Below are 22,571 nucleotides of genomic sequence, written 5' to 3'. Positions count from 1 at the left end.
AAAAACCTGAATGACTCCATATAGACACAGCCACACAATTAAAAAGCAGTGGCCATATTTTATCTTCACTTACACTTGTGTGACTCCATTAACTGCCATGGCATTGCACAAGTGGATGGGAGGGCAGAGTTTAGCCCAAAGTGTGTAGGCAATACCACTAAAAAATGTGTGCCGTATCAGTACTATTTGTTACAGTGTTTGACAGTTTACGGAGATGCCCTAGAGGTTTAATGAAGACAGCCTGGTTAATGGTTTTCTATTGCTAGTTTAATTTTCCTCTGAGTATTCACAATGTACCAAGTTTTTAAGTATTTATTTACTTAATAAAGTATCTCTTCTCCATGAGGATTCCAAAAATGTAACCCTATCTTCACAGAGATTTTTACAGTAAATACTTCTGCTCCCTAGACAGGGTTTGATGTAGCTAACCATGCATAGCAATGAATATTTATAAAATTTGCATAGTTAAGTAGTCTGCCACTTTCCTAAGTGCCTATATAAATGAAAATCTAAATTGCACATTGCTGAATTTGGGTATATAAAACTCCTAGTGCTAGGTCCACAAAAGGGGATGAGGCTTAGCATTGCAACACCTAACTTTAGATACCCTGTCGCCTAATGGAATCCATAGCCCCGAGTTAGGCACCCAGGCTCCCTATGCAATACAGGGGGGAAATGATGTGACTAAAAAGGTGTTCCCCAAAAGCCAGCATGCTGAGCAGGTCACCTTAGCTAGTCAATAGGAAATGCCAAGGAGAGAAGTGGGGCCTAAGCAGAGCCCTTCAAAGACAGTTAGGCATCTAAGTCCAGGTTAGAGGGAAGAGCCTGTCTTTGCTCACAATTCACAGCCAGGAACCCTTTCCTGGAGTTAGGCATAGGAGGAGATAGTCACTCCCTTGTTTATAACCTTTAGCCCAGTCGTTCACCCACTCATGCAGGGCACAGAAAACCCAAGTTCAAATCCTCCTTCTGCTGGATTTGGACCTATGTCGCCAGCCTCTCAGTTCTAAACACTAAGATATTCTAGGGTGGGTTCCTTTCAGTCTTTCCTGTTGACACTGTTCCACTCTATATAAATAGTTCATTGGGTAAAAGAAAGCATGAGAATGACAGTGATTAGAGCACTAAGTTAGGAGGCTCAAGTTAAAATCCCTGCTCCAATGACTGCGTAATTATTTATACAAAGTGGAATGGCTTCAACAGAAGAGCTTCAATCACAGCATATCCCAGAGCTCAGTTGTTAGGGCACTGACCTGGAAGATGTGTGTTTAAATAAAGCAGAGTAGGAATTTGAACCCGGTCTACCACATCCTGGGTGAGTGCTCTAGCTACCGGGCTAAAAGTTATATGGGTGATGGCAGCTGTGTTTTGAGCATGCCCAATCTATTTGGCAGCTTCTGAGAACATCTACTGGATTGGGCCTTGCAAGCGAGATAGACAGATGATGCCTAGTTTGAGGATCCTGCCAAGGCTTAGGCTCTGGGTTTTGGGACTTAGGTGGCTGTGTGCATGCTCACTGGAAGATTTTTAGGTGCTTAGTGGACTTTGCTGGTGGAAAATTAGATACTTAGGGACTTATAGGGTTAGGCACCTATAAGATTAGGGGGCAGCTGAGCTGGGGTTTTGAGGATTTACATTTTTGACTTAAGAATCTAAAGTGGCAACGAGGCACCTAAATCTCTTTGTGGATCTAGCTCCTAGTATTTAAAATGCAAGACTGCCAAGGAACTAAAACTGTGTGGGAGGAGGGCTTTGCTGAGCACTGTTTTGGATGAGGGAGTAGAGGAGAAGGGGTGGGGGTGGGAGAGAAGCAGAAGAGAGAGAGCACACAGGAGAAGCACCACAGAAACAGAAGGAGCAAGAAGCTCCAGCCTAGCCTGAGAACAAGCATGGTACAATGATCCTGCGGAAGAGAGCTTTGGGGGCATGCTGGTTGAAAGAGGTTTGGTGCTGTGAGCAGTGAAACTGTCTCTGGCTTGTTTGACTCCTCCTGTGTTTAGGAAAACAGGACTTTGTACATTCTCGTAAATAAACAGAATGGTATCAAAGGTACCAAACTTCTACATCAATTTCATCTCCTAACTGGAACAACTTGAAAGACCCCAAAATTTTGGTTAGCTGCTTGGGTCTAAAGGGGTAACAACTGCAATAATAAAATACGTATGGAATAAAGAGTCCTGTGGCACCTTATAGACTAACAGACGTATTGGAGCATAAGCTTTCATGGGTGAATACCCATTTTGTCGGATTCACCCACGAAAGCTCATGCTCCAATATGTCTGTTAGTCTATAAGGTGCCACAGCACTCTTTGCTGCTTTTATACATCCAGACTAACATGGCTACCCCTCTGATACTAGGTATGGAATGTTATCCAAGTGTGTTTTATTATCCCATAACGTGGATATTGTCTTCAGGTGGTTGGGAATCAAGACGTAACTACAGAATGGAAAACCTGTCACAAGGATGTGTTGAGAGCATACTTAATGCCTCCACAACTTGTGTGAATGGAGTACTTCAAATTTAAGACCATGAGATTGTAGGTACAGTGTAGGTACAGATGTTGGCAAACCACGCTGTCCCTGCACTGAACCATGTTATTAGCACAGTATATTATGCACTTTCTGCTATGCTAGCCTAGTCACACAAGACAATGGCCCGGTGAGGGAAACCAGCCTTAATCAATCAGAATGAAGTAAACAGGTGTATCAATCATATAGTAATAAGTAACCTGTGTGATGTCAATCATGGAATACTGAGTAACAAGTCTGTAAGAAAGAGAATAAAAAGCAGCGGTCTGGGACTATCCAGAGACGCCTCACTGCAGCTTTGTCTCGTCTCTGTTTCCCGATACAACATGAGATTAATAAAACTTCCCAACCACACACAGGGCACATTCTTGAAGGAATCAGACTTGTAAGAATTTCTAATCTATTTTAGCATGTGCTATGCTATAAACTTATGCATATGTTTGACTTTGAGCAGGTGAGCAGTTCCATTGAAGTAATGGGCATTACTGATGAGAGTAACATTAAGTACACGAATAAATCTGAATGAGATTAAGGCTGCAGTTTAGTGGCCCTAGTCCTGGATTGTGCTCTGGCTACTTCACACCAATCTACCAACACAACGCTGCCCTAAACTTGGTAGAATCTATTCCCCAAAGGATCTGCTCTGAGTAGAGAAATCCTTGTGTGGCATATAGTTACTTTATACCACCCCATTCCTGACTGATTGTATAAGGAGTGTGTCTAGTGGACGGGAAGACATGACTTAAGTTCCCTTATGCCCTGGTGATCCCCAGCTGCCAGTGCATGTTAGAGCAACCTGAAGGCTGCTCTAATCTACACTGTGGGACTGGTTGATTGCAGCGTGTCTTCAGGATCAGGGGAGTGCAAAGGGCATCTTTGAAGCCCTGTCATCTCAGCTGTTCCTAGTACTCCTCATCTGCAACACAGAATATGGCCTACTGTCTTAAAATAATCTAAAAGTATACTAGGTACACTAGCCAGCATAATACATAATCTTGGTGGTTTTAGGCAACAACATACTCTGACGGACTCTAAATAGGAATACAACACTGTGTCAAAGAGGGTTACAGGAGTTACGAATAATGTTTAAAAGTCATGGTATTTCTGCTTATACACTCAATTATTCAACTCAAATGTGTTTCTGCTGAGGGACTTTAATGTAGCCAGAGCTGAAACTAACAGGCTCCAGTTCCGCTTGTTAAAATGAACTGCTGTAACATTACAATACAGAATGCATGGAAAAGAGGGCGGGGAGGAGAGATTCCCTTGTTAAAGATGTAGCATCTGAGTCCTGGTTGTATCCATTTTTTTCTACTTGTCATTTTACATAACAGTTTTGATCACAGGTACATACTTTTAACATGGTTGTTTACATCATAACAGATTAAAGCTCCAGTCTTGCAAAAAGCTCTATGCAGGTGGACTCCTATGTCGATACAAAGCTCTGTGTAGGACTGGGACTTATTATCAGCCATTGGATACAATTTTCAAAAACACCTAAGTGACTTGGGAGCCTAAGTGCAAATGCTGTGAGTCCTGCCTTTCTCCTGCAATCCTCCACCTCATTCACTACACATTTTCCAACTTCTGCAACAAATGAGACAGGGATCCGCTAGATAGAGCCCTGCAAATCCGCGGGTATCTGCTTTACAGCTGCAGATATCCGCGGACCATTTCTGCAGATACCAGAGCGGGTGCAGATACAAATATGGTATCCACGCAGGGCTCTGACAGTAAGAGCTAGCGGGCAGCTGTAAGGAACGGTAGTGCGGATCCTCCACCTGCCCTGGGCAGAGGGTCTGGGGAGCAGGGACAGGAGCTGAGGGCTCAGGCCCCACACCCAGGGCAGGTGGAAGGTCCGCCATGGCCCCCCCATAGCTGCTTGCCCAGCTCTTACTGTGGCCAGTCTGTGGCTCTGAGCCACCCCCCTCCCCGGCCAGAGCCCAGTCAGGGAGAGACACGCTGGCAGCTGTGGGGAGCCTGGATCCTTCCACATGCTCTGGGCGGGGGGCCAGGACACCGGGCAGGGAGCTGCTCGGGCGTGACTCCCCTGCCAGTGTGACTCTCCCCGACCAGACTCTGGAGTGAGGGCTGCCTCAGAGCCTCAGTCTGGCCCCCAGTGTAGAGCCCTGCAAATCTACGGTTATTCGCAGATAATTTTTGCGGATCATGGACCGGATGAGGATACACATTTATATATCCATGCAGGGCTCTACTGATAGACAAGAGTCTCATTCACTTCAGAGCCCTCATTCCTCAGAACTTGTCCATCTTGTGCACTGAATTTCCACTCTCTTGTCACTTCACATATCCGGGCAGAGTTTCTTTGTATGGTGTCCACTGGTTCCTTGGACTTCTTTGCAGAGCAGTGGGCACCGTCCAGGGCTCTCTGCTCAGTGTTCCCTTCTGGCGCCCTTTGACCCACACTCCCTTCCTGGTTTTTCATTTGTCATTCTGAACATTCAGTCGATCCCCATGTTTTTCTGGTCCCTAGCCTCTTCAAGAGGGGAGGGGGCATGCTTTCAGTTTTGCAGGCAGATCCCTCTCACAGCCCACCCAACTCCTCCATCCCCCAATCCTATTGGTCATGCTCTTTTCTTCACTGCATTTGAACAAGGAGCTTCGTCCTTCTGACTGCCTGGGTCAGCCAAGGCTAGTGAGGACATTGAGAGCACATTAAAGACAGTCTCCTTGATTTCAGTTCCAGTGTTCAGCCCCAGCCCACAGAAGCACAGAGCTGCATTCGGAGGGAAAGTCCTGCTCAACCCCTACTGCCATGATCTGGAGCATGCCCAGTGAGGACAGAATCTTTGGAATTCTTAGCTGTGAAGCTCTAGTAAGTTTCTATTGAGCATGTGCAAACTGATTTTTTTTTTATCACCTGGCCAAATTTGGGCAGATTTTTACAGGGATAGCACAAGTCACATCCCTGCCAAATTTGAAATCTCTGCTCCAAAGCACAGGGGTCCCAGCCCATTTCAAAGAAAAGGTCACCAGAGTTTTTTTTAATGGGCAAACAATATATTTTTCCCTACTCATGTTCTCAAAAATGGCTACGTTGTTTTGTTTGCAATTTTCCCAGCAAAAGTTTGGCAAAGTTATATGCAACTGAAAAAAGAGCCTTATAATGGGAAGTGCTGGGCAAACTTAACAATAAACACTGCTACCAGTCCCAGTTATAATTGTAAACAAATATGGTTCCACACCAGCCCTGACAGAGCTCAGATTAGGGGAGAATTGTGTGTGTTTGGGTGGGAGGGTGTAATATCAGATGCACACTATCAGAGGGAATCTCAGAGCTAAAGAAATGAAGAATGGTTGACACTATAAGAGAAAATGCAGCTAATGCATGAATTAGAAGAAAATAAAAAAGACTGGGGGGGGGGGAGAGAATGCTTCTGAACTTTACAGTAAAAATAGTAGAACAGCAAAGAAAAGCAAGATGGAATCCAGAAATCAAAAAAGAAACTCAGTAAAACTAAGAAAAGCAAGCTAAAGTAAAAATCCAGTGCCCCTCTGCACAGCTGAGAGAGAGGCATATTAATATTTCATAAACACAACTCCTTTCCCACACAAAAATGTCAGTTCAAAAGAAAATGTGAAATAACAGACAAGGAAACATTAAAGCAAACTGCAAAATATACTCCACATCCTACTTGCTTCTTTGGAATGAGGGAAAATATTCATGAACTCTGTGATCTTTGCTTTAGAACATGGTTTTAGTAACAGGAAATCATGCCTCACCAATCTACTAGAATTCTTTTAGGGGGTCAACAAGCATGTGGACCAAAGGGATCCAATGGATATAGTGTACTTAGATTTTCAGAAAGCCTTTGACAAGGTACCTCACCAAAGGCTCTTACGCAAAGTAAGCTGCCACGGGGTAAGAGGGAAGGTGCTCTCATGAATTGGTAACTGGTTAAAAGATAGGAAACAAAGGGTAGGTATAAATGGTCAGTTTTCAGAATGGAGAGAAGTAAATAATGGTGTCTCCCAGGGGGTCTGCTCTGGGACCCGTCCTATTCAACATATTCATAAATGATCTGGAAAAAGGGGTAAACAGTGAGGTGGCAAAATTTGCAGATGACACAAAATTACTCAAGATAGTTAAGACCCAGGCAGACTGTGAAGAGCTACAAAAGGGATCTCTCAAAACTGGGTGACTGGGCAACAAAATGGCAGATGAAATTTAATGTTGATAAATGCCAAGTAATGCACATTGGAAAGCATAATCCCAACTATACGTATAAAATGATGGGGTCTAAATTAGTTGTTATCACTCAAGAAAGATCTTGGAGTCACTGCGGATAGTTCTCTGAAAACATCCACTCAATGTGCAGCAGCAGTCAAAAAAGCTAACAGAATGGGACTTAAGAAAGGGATAGATAATAGGACAGAAAATATCATGTTGCCGCTATATAAATCCATGGTACGCCTACTGTGTGCAAATGTGGTTGCCCCATTTCAAAAAAGATATATTGGAATTGGAAAATGTTCAGAAAAGGGCAACAAAAATGATTAGGGGTATAGAACAGCTTCCATATGAGGAGAGATTTATAAGACTGGGAGTTTTCAGCTTGGAAAAGAGATGGCTAAGGGGAGATATGATTAAGGGATATAAAATCATGACTGATGTAGAGAAAGTAGATAAGGAAGTGTTGTTTACTACCAGGGGCGGCTCTACGTTTTTGGCCACCCCAAGCAGTCATGCCCGGGAGGCGCCCCGGAGCCGCGGGAGCAGCGGACCTCCCGCGGGCATGACTGCGGAGGGTCCGCTGGTCGCGTGGCTCAGCTGGACCTCCCGCACCTGCGGACGGTTTGCAGGTCCGGCGGCTCCGCTTGAGCTGCCGCAGTCATGCCTGCGGGAGGTCCAGCCAAGCCGCGCGACCAGCGGACCCTCCGCAGTCATGCCTGCGGGAGGTCCACTGGAGCCGCGGGACGAGCGCCCCCTCCGCAGTCATGCCTGCAGCAGGTCCGGTCGTCCCGGGGCTCCGGTGGACCTCCCGCAGGCATGACTGCGGCAGGTCCGCCGGCCCAGCCTGCCACCCCCCTGGGAAAGGACCGCCCCACGCGCGTGCTTGCCGCGCTGGGGTCTAGAGCCGGCCCTGTTTACTACTTCTCATAACACAAGAACTAGGGGTCACCAGATGAAATTAATAGGCAGCAGGTTTAAAACAAACAAAAGGAAGTATTTTTTCACACAACACACAGTCAATCTGTGTAACTCCTTGCCAGAGGATGTTGTGAAGGACAAGACCATAACAGGGTTCAAAAAAGAACTAGATAAATTCATGGAGGATAGGTCCATCAATGGCTATTAGCCAAGATGGGCAGGAATGGTGTCCCTAGCCTCTGTTTGCCAGAAGATGGGAATGAGCAACAGGGAATAGATAACTTGATGATTACCTGTTCTGTTCATTCCCTCTGGGGCACCTGGCACTGGCCACTGTTGGAAGATGGGATACTGGGCTAGATGGACCTTTGGTCTGACCCATATGAGCCATATGTTCTTATGTTCTTAGAACCACAGCAACCCAGATTCAAAGAATTTAAAGAATAGAATCAGTGTGCTGAGGAAAATCCACAGAAGTTCAAGCGAATCCAGAGTCTGACAATCTTTAGCAAGTATTGCAAAAACCTTCATCTTTGAGAAAGCCTTTCCACCATAAATGACGCTCACAATATGAATATGCCCTTCTATTCCAAAACCAATACTAATCTGCCCACTAAAAAAACCAAACCAAAACAAACAAAAAAATCCCTACCCCAAGTGGAGTTTTGACCCCAAAAAGGGAGAAGTGCCAGAAGTACACTAAGGACTTTGCTATTGCTATTACATAGACAGTGCTCAGATACTATGGTGATGGCCAGACGTATAACACAGATTACATAGATAGATTATATAGACAGAGAGAGAGCGAGAGAGTTTAAGGACAGAAGAGACCATTGGATCATCTACTCCAGTGGTCTCCAACCTTTTTATGTCCAAAATCACTTTCTGAATTTAAGGGCAACCCAGGATCTACCCCGCCTCTTCCCTGAGGCCCCGCCCCTTCCCCAAAGCCCTGCCCCACTCACTCCATCCCCCTCTCCTCCATCACTTGCTCTCCCCCACCCTCACTCACTTTCACCGGGCTGGGGTAGGGGGTTGGGGCTCATGAGGGGGTGCGGGCTCTGGGCTGGGGCCGAGGGGCTGGGGCAGGGGGTTAGGGTGCAGGAGGAGGTACAGGATGCTGGCTATGGGAGGGGGACAGCGCTGGGGCAGAGGGTTGGGGTGCAGGAGGGGGTGCAGGTGCTGGCTCTGGGAGGGGGGTCAGAGCTGGGGTTTGGGGTGCAGGAGTGGGTTTGGGCTGCAGGAGGGGCTATGGGGTGCTGGCTCAAGGAGGGGGCTCATGGCTGGTTTGGGGTGCTGGCTGTGGGAGGGGGCTCAGGGCTGGGAGTTGGGGTGTGGCCTCCTGCTGGGCAGCATTTACCTCCAACGGCTCCTGGTCAGCGGCGCAGCATGGCTGCCACTAAGGCAGACTCTTTGCCTACCTCAGCCTCACGCCACTCCGGGAAAGGGCCAATGTGCCCCTGCAGCCCCTGGGCAGGGGGGCAGCACGTGGCTCCGCGTGCTGCCGCCTCTGTAAGCACTGCGTCCGCAGCTCCCACTGGCCACAGCTCCCCATTCCCGGCCAATGGGAGCTGCGGGAGCAGTGCTTAGAGGCAGGAGCAGCATGCGGAGAGAGACCCGTTTCCCCTTGCCCCGGGGCTGCGGGGCCGCGCCGGCCACTTCTGGAAGCGGCATGGAGCCAGGGCAGGCAGAGAGCCTGTCTTAGCGGCACCCCGCTGCACAGCCGGAGATCATGATCGACTAAGAGATCCTCCAGGATCAACCAGTCTATCGTGATCAACCTGGTGGTGACCACTGATCTAGTCAGACCTCCTGTATATCACATGCCATTAAATTTCACCCACTTACTTCTATATTGAGCCCAGTAACTTGTGTTTGGCTAAAACATATCATCCAGGAATGTATCCCAGTCTTGACTTGAAGACATCAAGTGATGGAGAATCCAACACTTACCTTGGTAGTTTGCTCCAATGGTTAATCACCCCCATTGTTAAAAAATTGTGCCTGCTTTTCTAATTTTAATTTGTCTGACTTCAGACATTGTTTCTTGTTATACCTTTCTCTGCTGGAATAAATAGCCCTTAAGTACTTGGTATTTTCTCCCCACGAAGGTATTTATACACTGGAATTAAGCCATCTCTAAATCTTATTTTTTGATAAACTAAACAGATTAAGGTCTTTAAATTTCTCACCACAAGAAAGTCACAACTTTTTAATATAGAATCATAGACTTTAAGGTCAGGAGGGACCATTATGATTGTCCTGTCTGACCTCCTGCACAACGCAGGCCACAGAATATGTTGACACCAGAACTGTACACAGTATCCCATTATTGGTCTCACCAGTGCAGTACACAGAGGTAAAACCACCTCCTTACTCCTATTCACTACTCCTCTGTTTATACTGCCAAGGATCTCATTAGCCCTTTTTGCCACAGCATGGCACTGGGAGCTCATTTTCAGTTGCTCATCCAGCATGACTGCTAAATCATTTTCAGAGTTGCTGCTTTTGAGGATAGTCACCTGTTCTGTAGCTATGGCCTGCATCCCTTGTTTTTAGCTGTCTAACTTAACATTTGGCTGTACTACATTGCATTTTATTTGAATGGGCCCATCTTACCAAGCAACCCAAAACACTCCGACTGCCCTGTCCTCATTACTTAATACTCCACCAATCTTTGTGAGATCCGCAAATTTTATCCGCAGTGATTTTATATTTACTTCCAGAACTTTGATGAAAAGGTTGCATAGTCAATACTATTACCCCTTGTTGCACAACCCCACTAGAAACACTTCAATGATAATTCCTAATTAACTACTTTTTGAGATCAGATAGCCAGTTCTTAATCCATTTAACATGTGCTTTATTGATACTGTATAATGTTAATTTTTTAATCAGAATGTTGTGCAGTAGGAAGTCAAATCCCTTATAAAAATCTAAGTATGTTATTCCATCTACATACACCGGACCCTCGCTAGAACGTGGGATTTGGGATCCATGTGCGGTACTGCATTAACACTGGGACTGTGTTATATTGGGGACCGCATTAAAATGAATTGCAACTGAAGTAATTAAATTTAGGATCCATGGTCGCGACTGCATTATATGCGAATTCACACTATATAGACGCGCATTCTAGTGAGAGTCCAGTGTAGTTACCTTTATCAACCAATTTTTTAATCTCATCAAAGAATGAAATCAGGTTTGTTTGGTAAGATCTATTTTCCATAAAACCATGTTGTTTAGCATTATTTATATTCTTTTCCTTTAATTATTTATCTGTTGAATCCCTTATCAGCCTTCCCATGATTTTGCCTGAGATTGATGTCAAGTTAATCAGTTACCCGAGTCATCCCGCTTGCCCTTTCTCAATATTGTTGGTAGTATTACAATCACACAGCCTGTGATTAGGGTGCTTCAGAGGTGCACCCGCCCTCCTGGGCTCCTAGAGACATTGTCTTTCAGAAAGGCATAGTGGCCCTAAATCTGATCTCACACTTGTTCTTCACCAGCATAACTATACTGCCTCAGTGGAGTTGTTCCTGATTCTTACCAGTGAGGGAACAGGATCAAGCTTACTTCTTCCAGAGGCCACCAGGTAGCATGGTTGCTGTACCACCCTGGAAAGGTTTGCTGGGTGACGTGTAGGGAGATGAAGCCATTATTTTTATTACATATTATTATATATTACAGTAGCACCTATGAGCTCCAGCTAAGATTGGGGCTCCATTGTGGTAGACGCTTTATCTGGGGGAATTCTGCACCACTGTGAACACACAAAATTCATGTCCCCTGCAGATATTTTTTCTCTACAGAGAATACATTTTGCTGGAAAGGTGGTGCAGTTATGCCTTTTGCCCACCAGGAGCTGCTGTGGCACCAGAACACAGGCAGCCGTCTCACCGGCCATAGCAGTCAGCAGCCTATAAGAAGAAGGAGAGACTGAGTTCCTCACAGCGCCTTGCCTATGGGGCCAGTGAGGAGGCATGGGATATGGTGGGGACAGACTGGGGTGGGGGCTGAATGGGAGTGGGGGTACAGGCCCACATGGAGTTGGGGGGGGGGTGGCGGGCTGAAGAGCCACATGGGACAGGGGGTGGGAGGATGCAGGGACACATGGGAGTGAAGTACAGGGTGCATGAGGACTGGGGGAGGTGGGGACAGATGTGCCTGACTGAATGGGAGAGGGTAGGAGTCAGTCAGGGTCTACATGGGGAGGCTTCCCAACTCCCTAACAGTCCCTCCTCCCACAAAAAAATGTTCCATACTTCTCCCACCCACACTCAGTAACCCTCCAGGTTCACTCCCAGTCTCCTTCCCAGCAATTACTTCCCGCTCCCTCAGCTCCTCTGTTACCCCTGACTCCCCCAAGCCTTTGCACAACTTCTGAGGTGAGGAAAATACATTTATGTATTGTAATTTAAATGAATTATTACTTAAAGTTCTGTATTAATATGCCTTGTAAGTCATCTATTTGTCAAAATACATTTCTTGAATCTTTTCTGTTGTCTGTATTGTTACAGACACACTTGTTAACAGGTTATTTGAAATAAATTACCAAAATAATTGAAACTAGTGTGATTATATTGTGTTATGTTGACAGGTAAAATATGCAGAATTTTAAAATATTGTGCACAGCATTTTAAATTTTTTAGCTTAGAATTCTTCCAGAAGTAATAGTAAAAGAAAGTCCCTGCCATTGGTCCATCAGTGGCTATTAGCCAGGATGGGCAGGGATGGTGTCCCTAGCCACTATTTGCCAGAAGCTGGGGATGGGCGACAGGGGATGGATCACTTGATGATTACCTGTTCTGTTCATTCCCTCTGGGGCACCTGGCATTGGCCACTGTCGGAAGACAGGATACTGGGATAGATGGACCTTTGGTCTGACCCAGTATGGGTCATTCTTATGTTCTTATGCCATGAACAATTTTGTCATTTCATCTGGGGAATGTAGTGCCAGGAGCAAGGCTGGACTCAAGTAGTCTTTGCACTCCCAGACACTATGATTCTGCCTGACCTTTACCTAGGTATGTGGGGAAGTCTCCACTTCCCTTCCTTTGTGCACCAATGCAGGAATAGGCACAACCTTGCTTTTCATCTCTGTATGCTTTACTTTCTGCTTTTGCAGAAGGACATAATAAAATTCTCTACCCCACTTCACAGGGGTGTTGTGAAAATGTAGACCTCTGTATATGTACTAAAAACTAATATTATTTTGGGGTCGTAGAAAGGTTGCTAACCTGATGATATTTATCTTGGTAAGTACTTCTCAAATCAAATCAGAAGTACAGAACCTCCTGCACCAATGGAAAGTTTGTCTTTTAAATTAACTAGCTGATCAAAAAGGGGGTTAACAAATACCAGGGCTACCAAAAAGACTCACACCTTACAGGGGTGCTAGAACCATTTTTATAGTGGGGGTGCTCAGAGCCATTGAACTAGTGGCGTAGCTAGGTGGAGGGAAGAGGGGGAGCAAAAAAAAAGGCACCAGCTGCTGCGGCGCTTTTACTGATGGGACAGCGCTCTGGGTCTTCGGCGGCACCTCGGCAGCGGGACCTTCACTCGCTCCCCCCAAGCTATGCTACTGCATTGAACCAAACTGTGAACCCTGTATATAATGGAAACCACTTTCAATCCAGGAGGTGTGGCAGCACCCCTAATTCCAGCACCTATGAGTCACCTTAACTTTTTAATTGCAGTTACAAGAATAATTTCCACTCTTCCTCCTGCTGCAGCTACAACCCCTCACAGCTCAGCTCACAGTAAGAGGTTGCAACTGAAAGGTCAGCAGAGTGTCTCTTTTTACCTGGCAGCTTAAACACATTCCATTTATAGCTCTAAGAAAATGTTAAACTTTTAAAGGTTATATTTCTTTCTTGGAGTAGATTAGAGAGAGGGAGAGATGAAATCAAGTGCTCATGTTTCTTTGATTCATGTGTTTGCTCTTCCCTTGTTTATCAGCTTTTCTGGTTACCCTCTGCACAAATAAATTAAAACCAAGGATCTCATGCCATCATTTATTTTGAAAACACAAATGAAAAGAATGTTACAGCATGAATATGTTAATTAATCATTGGGGGAAAAGCTGTTTTACTCATAAGGTACTACTGTTTGTATTGTTGGAACAGATAAAAGTGCATGAGTATATTTGTTGATCTCCATCTCAAAACACAGTTTGAAAATGACCAGCAGTAAGAGTGCTCTAGTACCTATTATTGGTACAGGTAGTGCTCAGTAGACTAGCCCAAACATGGTCCCTCAGTAGGTGATTTTTCAAATCACAGTGCTTTACATAATCAGAGTTAAAGATATTTTTGTCATCTTCCTCCAGACAGCTGATTAGCTTCTTCCTACCTCCTTGTACACTGTTCACATATCTTTCAGAGGGAATTTGGACTCCTTTCACAATGCTAGTCTCCATATTAAAGCTAAATGACTTTGCAGTCTCAGCAAGGATCCTCACATTAGCATTTGCTTCTGTTCTAGGCTCAGTTAAATACATTGGTTTTCACCTATAAAATCCTTTATGATTTGGGTCCTGGGTATTTTAAAGACCCTGCTTATCTTGGTGCTTTGCTGTAACACCTGAGTTCAGCTCAGATTTTTGAGCTGACAGTCCCTAGATTTCAGAGTAGCAGCCATGTTAGCCTGTATCCGCAAAAAGAACAGGAGTACTTGTGGCACCTTAGAGACTAACGTTGTTCACCACAAGTATAGCCTGGCTAACAAGTCCAACCTGTCCTTAAAAATCTCCAGTAATGGGGATTTCACAACCTCCCTTTGAAGCCTATTCCAGTGCTTAACTGCTCTTATGGTTAGAAAGTTTTTCCTAATATCTAACTTAAATCTCCTTTGCTGCAGATTAAGCCCATTGCTGCTGCTTCTACTTTCAATAGACATGAAGAACAATTGATCACAGTCCTCTTTATAACAGCCCTTTATATATTTGAGGACTGTTATCAGGTCCCCCTTCAGTCTTCTTTTCTCAAGACTAAACATGCCCAGTTTTCTAAACCTTTTATCATTTTTGTTGCCTTCCTCTGGACTCCCTCCAGTTTATCCACATCATTCCTGAAGTGTGGTGCCCAGAACTGGGCACAGCTGAGGTCTCACCAGCATCGAACAGAGTGGGACAATTACCTCCCTTGTCTTATATACAACATTCCTGTTAATACACCCCAGAATGTTGTTAGACTTTTTTAGCAACTGCATCACATTGTTGACTCATATTCAATTTGTAATCCACTATATCCCCCAGATCCTGTTGAGCAATGCTATCACTTAGCCACTTCTTCCCCATTTTGTAGTTGTGCATTTGATTTTTCATTCCTAAGTGAAGTACTTTGCACTTGTCTTTATTGAATTTAATCTTGTTGAATTCAGACCAATTCTCTAATTTGTCGATGTCATTTTGAATTCTAATTCTGCTTCCCAAAGTGCTTGCAACCACTCCATTCCACCAGGTTGGTGTCATCTGCAAATTCCATTATCCAAATCATTAATGAAAATATAGAATGGTCTAGACCTAGGACTGACCCCTGTGGAATCCCACTAAATACACCTTCCCAGTTTGACAATGAACCACTGATGACTACTCTTGGAGTATGGTCTTTCAACCAGCTGCATATCTACCTTATACTAATTTCAGCTATTTCTCTAGTTTGCTTATGAGAATGTCATGCGGGACTATGTCAAAAGCCTAACTAAAATCAAGATATCTCATGTTTACTGCTTCCCTGCTATTCACCAGGCCAGTAAACCTGTCAATGAAGGAAATTAGGTTGGTGTGGCACGATTTGTTTTTGAAATATCCATGCTGGCTATTACTTATTACCTTATAATCCTCTAGGACCAGTGCTTACAAATTGATTGTTTAATAATTTGTTCTCGTATCCTTCCAGGTTTTGAAGTTAGGCTAACTGGTCTATAATTCCCTGGGTCCGTCTTGTTCCCTGTTTTAAAGATAGGTAGTATGTTTCTCCTTCTCCACTCCTCTGAGATGTCACCCATCCTCCATGAGTTGTCAAAGATAATTGCTAACGGTTCTGAGATTGCTTCAGTTAGTACCTTAAGTATCCTAGGATGAATCAGGCCCTGCCAACTTGGAATACATCCAATTTATCTAAATATTCTAATTTAACCAGTTCTTTCCCTATTTTGGCTTGTGATCCTTCCCCTTTGTTGTTAATGGTCTTGAATATCTTCTCACCATTAACCTTTTTAGTAAAGATAAAAGCAAAATAGGCATTAAATGACTCCGCCTTCTTGATGTCATCGGTTAGCTATCCTTCCCTGCTAATTAGAGGATCTACACTTTCCTGTGTCTTTTTCTTGCTCCTAATGTGTTTAAAGAACCTCTTTTTATTGCCTTTAATGTCCTTGCTAGGTGTACCTTAGCCTTTCTGATTTTGTCCCTACATGCTTGTACTAGTCCTTTGTACTCATCCTTAGCAATTTGTCCATGTTTCCACTTTTTTTAGGATTCCTTTTGATTTTGGGGTCATTAAAGAACTTCTAATGGAGCCATGTTGGCCTCTTCCTATTCTTTCCGTTGCACCAAGATAGGTTGAAGTTGTGCCTTTAATATTGTTTCCTTGAGAAATTGCCTGAACTTTTCTCTTTAGATTTTCTCTCCATGGGACCTGCCTACCAGTTCTCTGAGTTTGTTAAAGTCTGCTTTTTTTAAGTCCATTGACCATATTCTGTTACTGTCACTCCTTCCTTTCCTTACATTCATGAAATCTATCATTTCATGATCACTTTCACCCAAATTGCCTTCCACCTTGAGAATTACTATCAATTCCTCCTGATGGTCAGAATAAAGTTTAAAATGGCTGTGCCCGTGGTTACCTCCTCCACTTTCTGAAACAAAAAGTTGTCCCTAATACATTCCAAGAACTTAATGGAAATTTTGTATTTTGCCATATTAGTTTTCCAACAGATGTCTTGGAATTTAAAATCCCCCATTACTAGCAGGTCTTGTGTTTTGAATACTTCTATTTGTTCTAGAAATGCCTCAGCCACCTCCTTGTCCTGATTTAGTTGTCTACAGTAGATGCCTACCATGACATCCCTATTTTTTATCCCTTTTATCTTTACCCTAGAGACTTTCAACTGGTCTGCCTCTCAGCTCCTTCTGGATCTCAGAACAAATGTATATATTCTTGATGTATAATACAAAACCTCAACCTGTTTTATCCTGCCTGTCCTTCCTGAACAAGTTATACCTCTCTATACCAATATTCCAGGACTGAGATTTATCCCACCACATCTCTGTCATTCCAATTATGACATAATTTAGTTTACAGACTAATACTTCCAGTTCTTCCTTTTTATTTCCCATACTCCTTGCATTTGTATAGACATCTAAGATGTTGAGCAGATTTCCTCACTAATTTCCCTTTTGTTGCACCTATGAACTGTTATATCCTTGGGGCAGCCGGTGTAGGAAGCAATCACTTGAGGCCAGAGAGCAGACAGCTAACCAAAACCTCCATTTTATTTACAGACACAGAGAGCTCACTCAGCCGGTTGAAACTGGACTTAATAGTCTAACTCAGTTGCCATAGTAACAAAACCCATGACAACCAAATACACAACATATTCCTCCCCCCCTAATAAGAACATCCCCAAAATAAAACACACACTAGACTAGAGAAGGAGGGTAGACTGCCTCCATTCCCGGCTAAACCCTGGGGATTATTTTGCCCCATAACCGTGGGTTCGCCCTAACTAAAGATCCAGCCGATGAGGAGGCCTTCTGTCTCTAGGTGGATTACGGCGAACTTCTGGTGTTGTTGCACCCGAAAGTACTAGGGGCTCAGGGTCCGCAGCACGAATAGGTGAGGAGGTGGTATCAGCTCGTGCTGGGCAAAGGGGTATCTCAGCTGCCGGCGGTAATGGAGGAGAACAGTCAGGAACAGATGACTCATGATTCGGTGTCTCACCAGGAGGGGTGAAGTCAGACCCCTCAACTGCAGATGCATCCTGAAGACTGGCATGACCTGGCAACAGCTGATCTACATGTCGCCGCCAGGTAAGATTCTCTGCAGTCCGGACTGTATAGGAAACAGGTCCTGTTTGAGTGATGACTGTGGCCGGGACCCATTTAGCTCTGGAAGTATAATTCCGAGCCAAAACTGGCTGTCCTGGGCTAAAGGTTCGGTCTTTTGCTCTGGGTGCCCGTCTGATGACTTGATATTGCTGCTGATGTTGCACAGTTTGTCTGGGTTCAGAAGGTTTCAGCAGATCAAAGCAAGTGCGCAGCTGTCGTCCCATCATTAGAAAGGCTGGGGAAGCCTGGGTCGTAGCATGAGGTGTGTTTCTATAGGAAAGTAAGAAGGTATCCAGACGCTTTTGAATGGAGTGTTGTCCCTTTGCTGATTTCAAAGCGTTTTTCATTGTCTGCACAAATCTTTCAGCTAATCCGTTGGTGGACGGATGATATGGTGCTGACGTGATGTGGTGTATCCCATTTGCCTTCATAAAATTTTGAAACTCCTGAGAGACGAACTGCGGTCCGTTGTCGCTCACAAGTTGTTCTGGCAGACCAAAACGACTAAAGAGTCCTCGTAGTTTTTGAATAGTACCCGTCAACTCCCAGCAGAGGAAGAAATTAGAAGGAGAAGGTGGGGCTGGATAGGACATACACTACGCAAGCAGCCAACCAACATCACCAGACAGGCACTGCGGTGGAACCCCCAAGGCAAGCGGAAAAGAGGCCGCCCAAGAAATACCTGGCAACGCGACCTTCAGGTTGATAGCAAAAAAATGGGCTATACCTGGAACCAGCTAGAGCGAATGGCCCAGGATAGAAGACTCTGGAGATCTATGGTTGGCGGCCCATACCCCGGTTGGGGTGAAGGGCATGAATGAATGAATGAATGATGACTCTCTGCAGTAGTGGACTGCATTATAGAGACTTCTGGCCATTTAGAATGGGCATCTACTGCCACCAAGAACATGCTTCCTTCAAGGGGGCCAGCAAAGTCAACGTGAATACGTTGCCACGGGTTTTCAGATATTTTGGTGGACTGCCAGGTTTAATGTTCAATGTCACAGTGATTCCCTTCATACTTCCCAAATCATCTCCAAAAACAGCAGCATGTTTCCTTAGTATAGGGGTTAGACTGGTTTCTTCTTTAGTCATCCGGTGCACTTCTGCCCAGTTCAGCTGAATCTTCCCAAGCCAAGACCTACCCATTAAGGCTGGGTAGTTACCTCTCACCACAAACAGTGGCAATTTAGCCGCCCGTCCATTGAGCTCCACCTTAACATCAATAGTGCCCAACATGGGCACAGCTTCACCTGTATACGTCTTCAGAACAGTTTTTGTTGCCTTAAGCGGAAGATGCTGTAGCTTTTCCTTATACACAGTCTCAGGAACCAGCGAGACAGCTGCACCGGTGTCTAGTTCCATGCGTATAGGTTTGCCCTCCAATAAGGGGGTTACCCAGTATTCATGTGAGCCCGCTGCCAAAGACAAAACATGCAGTGGCACTTCCTCTTGTGAGGCGGTGTCACCTTGATCATCCTGGGTCTGCTCTAGGGTATGCAAGGTTCCTCTTTTTGTCGGCCAGACCACAGGCCTCTTTTTCTTTTGTTTACAGGCACACTCAATGTTTTTGCCACAGTGTCGACACACCAGGTCCTTACACCAGCATTCTGATGCCTGGTGTCCTGGCTTACCACAGCGGTAACATTCTTGACTCTGCACAGTTTTGTGGGTCGGTTCTTGTGACACTTTTTGCACCCTAGGGGGTGCACCGATGTATTGTGCCTCCCTTGTAGCCAGTTCCATGGAGACAGCAATATCAACAGCCTTCTGTAATGTAAGCTGAGCCTCTGTCAGTAGGCGCTTCCGTATAGCTTCACTGCAGAGGCCACACACTAACCTGTCATGCAGGGCATCATTTAACATCTCTTTAAATTCACAATGTTCTGCTAGCTTTTTTAAAATGGCTACAAATTGTACAACTGTTTCATCTTCCTTTTGGTCTCTTTTGTGGAACCTATATCTTTCAGCAATTACCAGTGGTTTTGGGGAGAAATGAGACCCCAGGATTTCCACAATGTCACTGTAAGATTTAGTCTCAGGCTTAACAGGGTGTAGTAAGCTGCGTAGCAGAGAGTAGGTTTTAGCCCCTACAACAGTTAAGAATATTGGCACCTTCTTCACTTCTGTAATGTCATTTGCAATACCAAAAAGCTCAAAACGCTCAGTATACACATGCCACTGCTCTGTATTCTCATCAAAAGGCTCCAGGGGCCTGGTCAGAGTAGCCATGATTTTTAGTTTCACTTTCACAGTCAGTGCAAACAAGCAGCTTTTTTTCTTTGTTTGGTCTTTACCTTGACTTCTACTTCCTTCTGTTACTGGAGCAGCACCAGGATCCCACCCTCGTCGCCAGTGTTATATCCTTGGGGCAGCCGGTGTAGGAAGCAATCACTTGAGGCCAGAGAGCAGACAGCTAACCAAAACCTCCATTTTATTTACAGACACAGAGAGCTCACTCAGCCGGTTGAAACCGGCTGAGCTATCCCTTAATAGTCTAACTCAGTTGCCATAGTAACAAAACCCATGACAACCAAATACACAACATGAACATTATGTGGGGAACATCTGCCTGCACTCTAAAAGGGGCATAGGAGACAAATGAGGGTGTTGTGTTAATCTTTATGGAATAAATGGGCCCACAGTCAAAGGTGTTAACATGACCTTGTCACTATCCAACATTAATCAGTTTTTAAACAAAGTTTGGTATACAGAGACCTCAGCCTTAGTACCATGGCAAACCATTAATTTTTTTAACCTTTTATTAAAGATTCAGAAAAAGAAGGAAATACAGTAAAATATTAAGGCTTTTATTTTAACAATGTCCCTTGTTCATTATTTTAAGCTGTAAAGTGTCTTTAGAAGGACACTGATACACACACACACACACACCTGACAGTCTGTTAAACAGTATTAATCAAGAGGGTAATAGCTACTCTTTTTGAGGCAAAGAGAAAAAGTTAGTTGAGGTGGGCTGGATCAGTCGTTGTTGCTTTTATTGTTAAAGTCCAATCCTGCTTTCTAGGAGACAAGACAGACACACACACGAGGTGAGAGAAAATAACAGCAAAGATAGAAAATGGAGCTCTATCTCTAGTGTTAACTTTCACTTGTAACCTCACTGCTGGAGAGATACAAGCACAACGCACAGCTGGCCACTTTGAGATTTGGCAAACTGTACCAGCATCAGGATGCTTACGGCATTATTTTTAACTGCCTCTTTGGTTAGATCAGGGGTTCTCAAACTGGGGGTCAGAACTCCTCAGGGGGGTCATGAGGTTATTACATGGGGGATCACGAGCTGTCAACCTCCACCCCAACCCAGCTTTGCCTCCAGCATTTATAATGATGTTAAATATATTAAAAAGTGTTTTTAATTTATAAAGGGGGGTCACACTCAGAGGCTTGCTATGTGAAAGGGGTCGCCAGTAAAAAAGTTTGAGAACCACTGAGTTATAGGTTTACACCAGTGTTGCAAAATGTACAGTCTTGGCCAGCTAAGCCAGCCTTTTATTAGACAGAAGGCAAAAGGAGAGGGATAAGAAAGAGAAGAAATAAGCTGGGGAAGGAAAAGGACACATGGGGGAGGGAAGTGATAGCAGGCACTAAAGTCTCACATCCCAGGTGGAGTTGAGGATTCAACTGGAGCCAGTAGAGGTGGTGATGTCATCTGGGTCTCTTTCTTGACCCAGTTTCATCAGGACATATTTCAGGATCAGGACAATGCAGGCCCAATGTTGTAATGGTGGATCCCAGGGTCCCAGGAGACACTGTGAATAGCAGCCATGATGGTGAAGTTTGTGCCTTCTGATCCACCTCTCAGCTAGCTGCTGTTGTCAGGTCACCCCCCAGGCCCATTTTTTTAAAAAGGCACCTAAAAGGAAGTGATGGTCAGAATAGCACATCCCCTCATTATTTTGTTAATCAATTAGGCTTCATTTCCAACACACCAACTTTGATTCATTGAGTTCCAGTCCCAAACTTTTCTAGTTTACCAGGCATGTTTTTACTAGTCTTTGAACTAAATTAGTGGGCCTTTTTGTTTGCATTAATTTAGTCTGTCTCCCTTTTGCACCTTTTCCTGTTATAATTTATTGTTATAGGTTATTGTAACACTTTATGAACTTTCACTCACTTCTACGGTGACCAGATGTCCCGATTTTATTGGGACAGTCCCGATATTCAGGGCTTTGTCTTATATAGGCACCTATTATTCCGCCCCCCTGTCCCAATTTTTCACACTTGCTGTCTGGTCACCCTACTCACTTCTTACAATCAAACTCAATTAGGGTAAATGTGGTAGGCCCAATTATTACAATAGGGGGTTGAGGAGTTCATTGTTTTTTAAAGTTATGGTGAATTAGCCCTACTGTAACCAAGCCAACTCTATCGTGGTCAAAAGGGTTATGTCTGCACCAAACCTGAATTTGGTTCCTACTATCTCTTTAGTATCATGGTGAACTTTAATTATACAGAGCCCTCTACAGCTTTCCTTGCGTATAGCTGTCATAAGAAAGATCCAAGATCCATCCATTTGACACTGTTGCATTTGGAGCCATAGTACTGTTGCAGAATTCCAACAAGAATAAAAATTTGTTCTTTCCAGCACAGAATGATCTGAGATACTTAGAGATGAGATAAATGAGAACAATCTATAAAGGTTTTTTAGACCAGCTGGTTAAACTTTAGCTTCTGCCTAGTTTTTTAGAAGACAATGGGGTGTATTATTTAATCACATCAAGAATTAGTGTCTTTTTTTAGGTTGGTTCAACATTTTTCTTAGACTCAGATGTGTGTGAGACAAGACAAGAAGCACTTTCAGAGTGGGAATCTGGGTGATTGATTTTTAATTCTATGGATGTCAGTGAAATC

This window comes from Mauremys mutica, chromosome 4, assembly GCF_020497125.1.
Source record: "Mauremys mutica isolate MM-2020 ecotype Southern chromosome 4, ASM2049712v1, whole genome shotgun sequence".
NCBI classification, from domain to species: Eukaryota; Metazoa; Chordata; order Testudines; family Geoemydidae; genus Mauremys; species Mauremys mutica.
Note: the sequence above shows the minus strand (reverse complement) of the source record.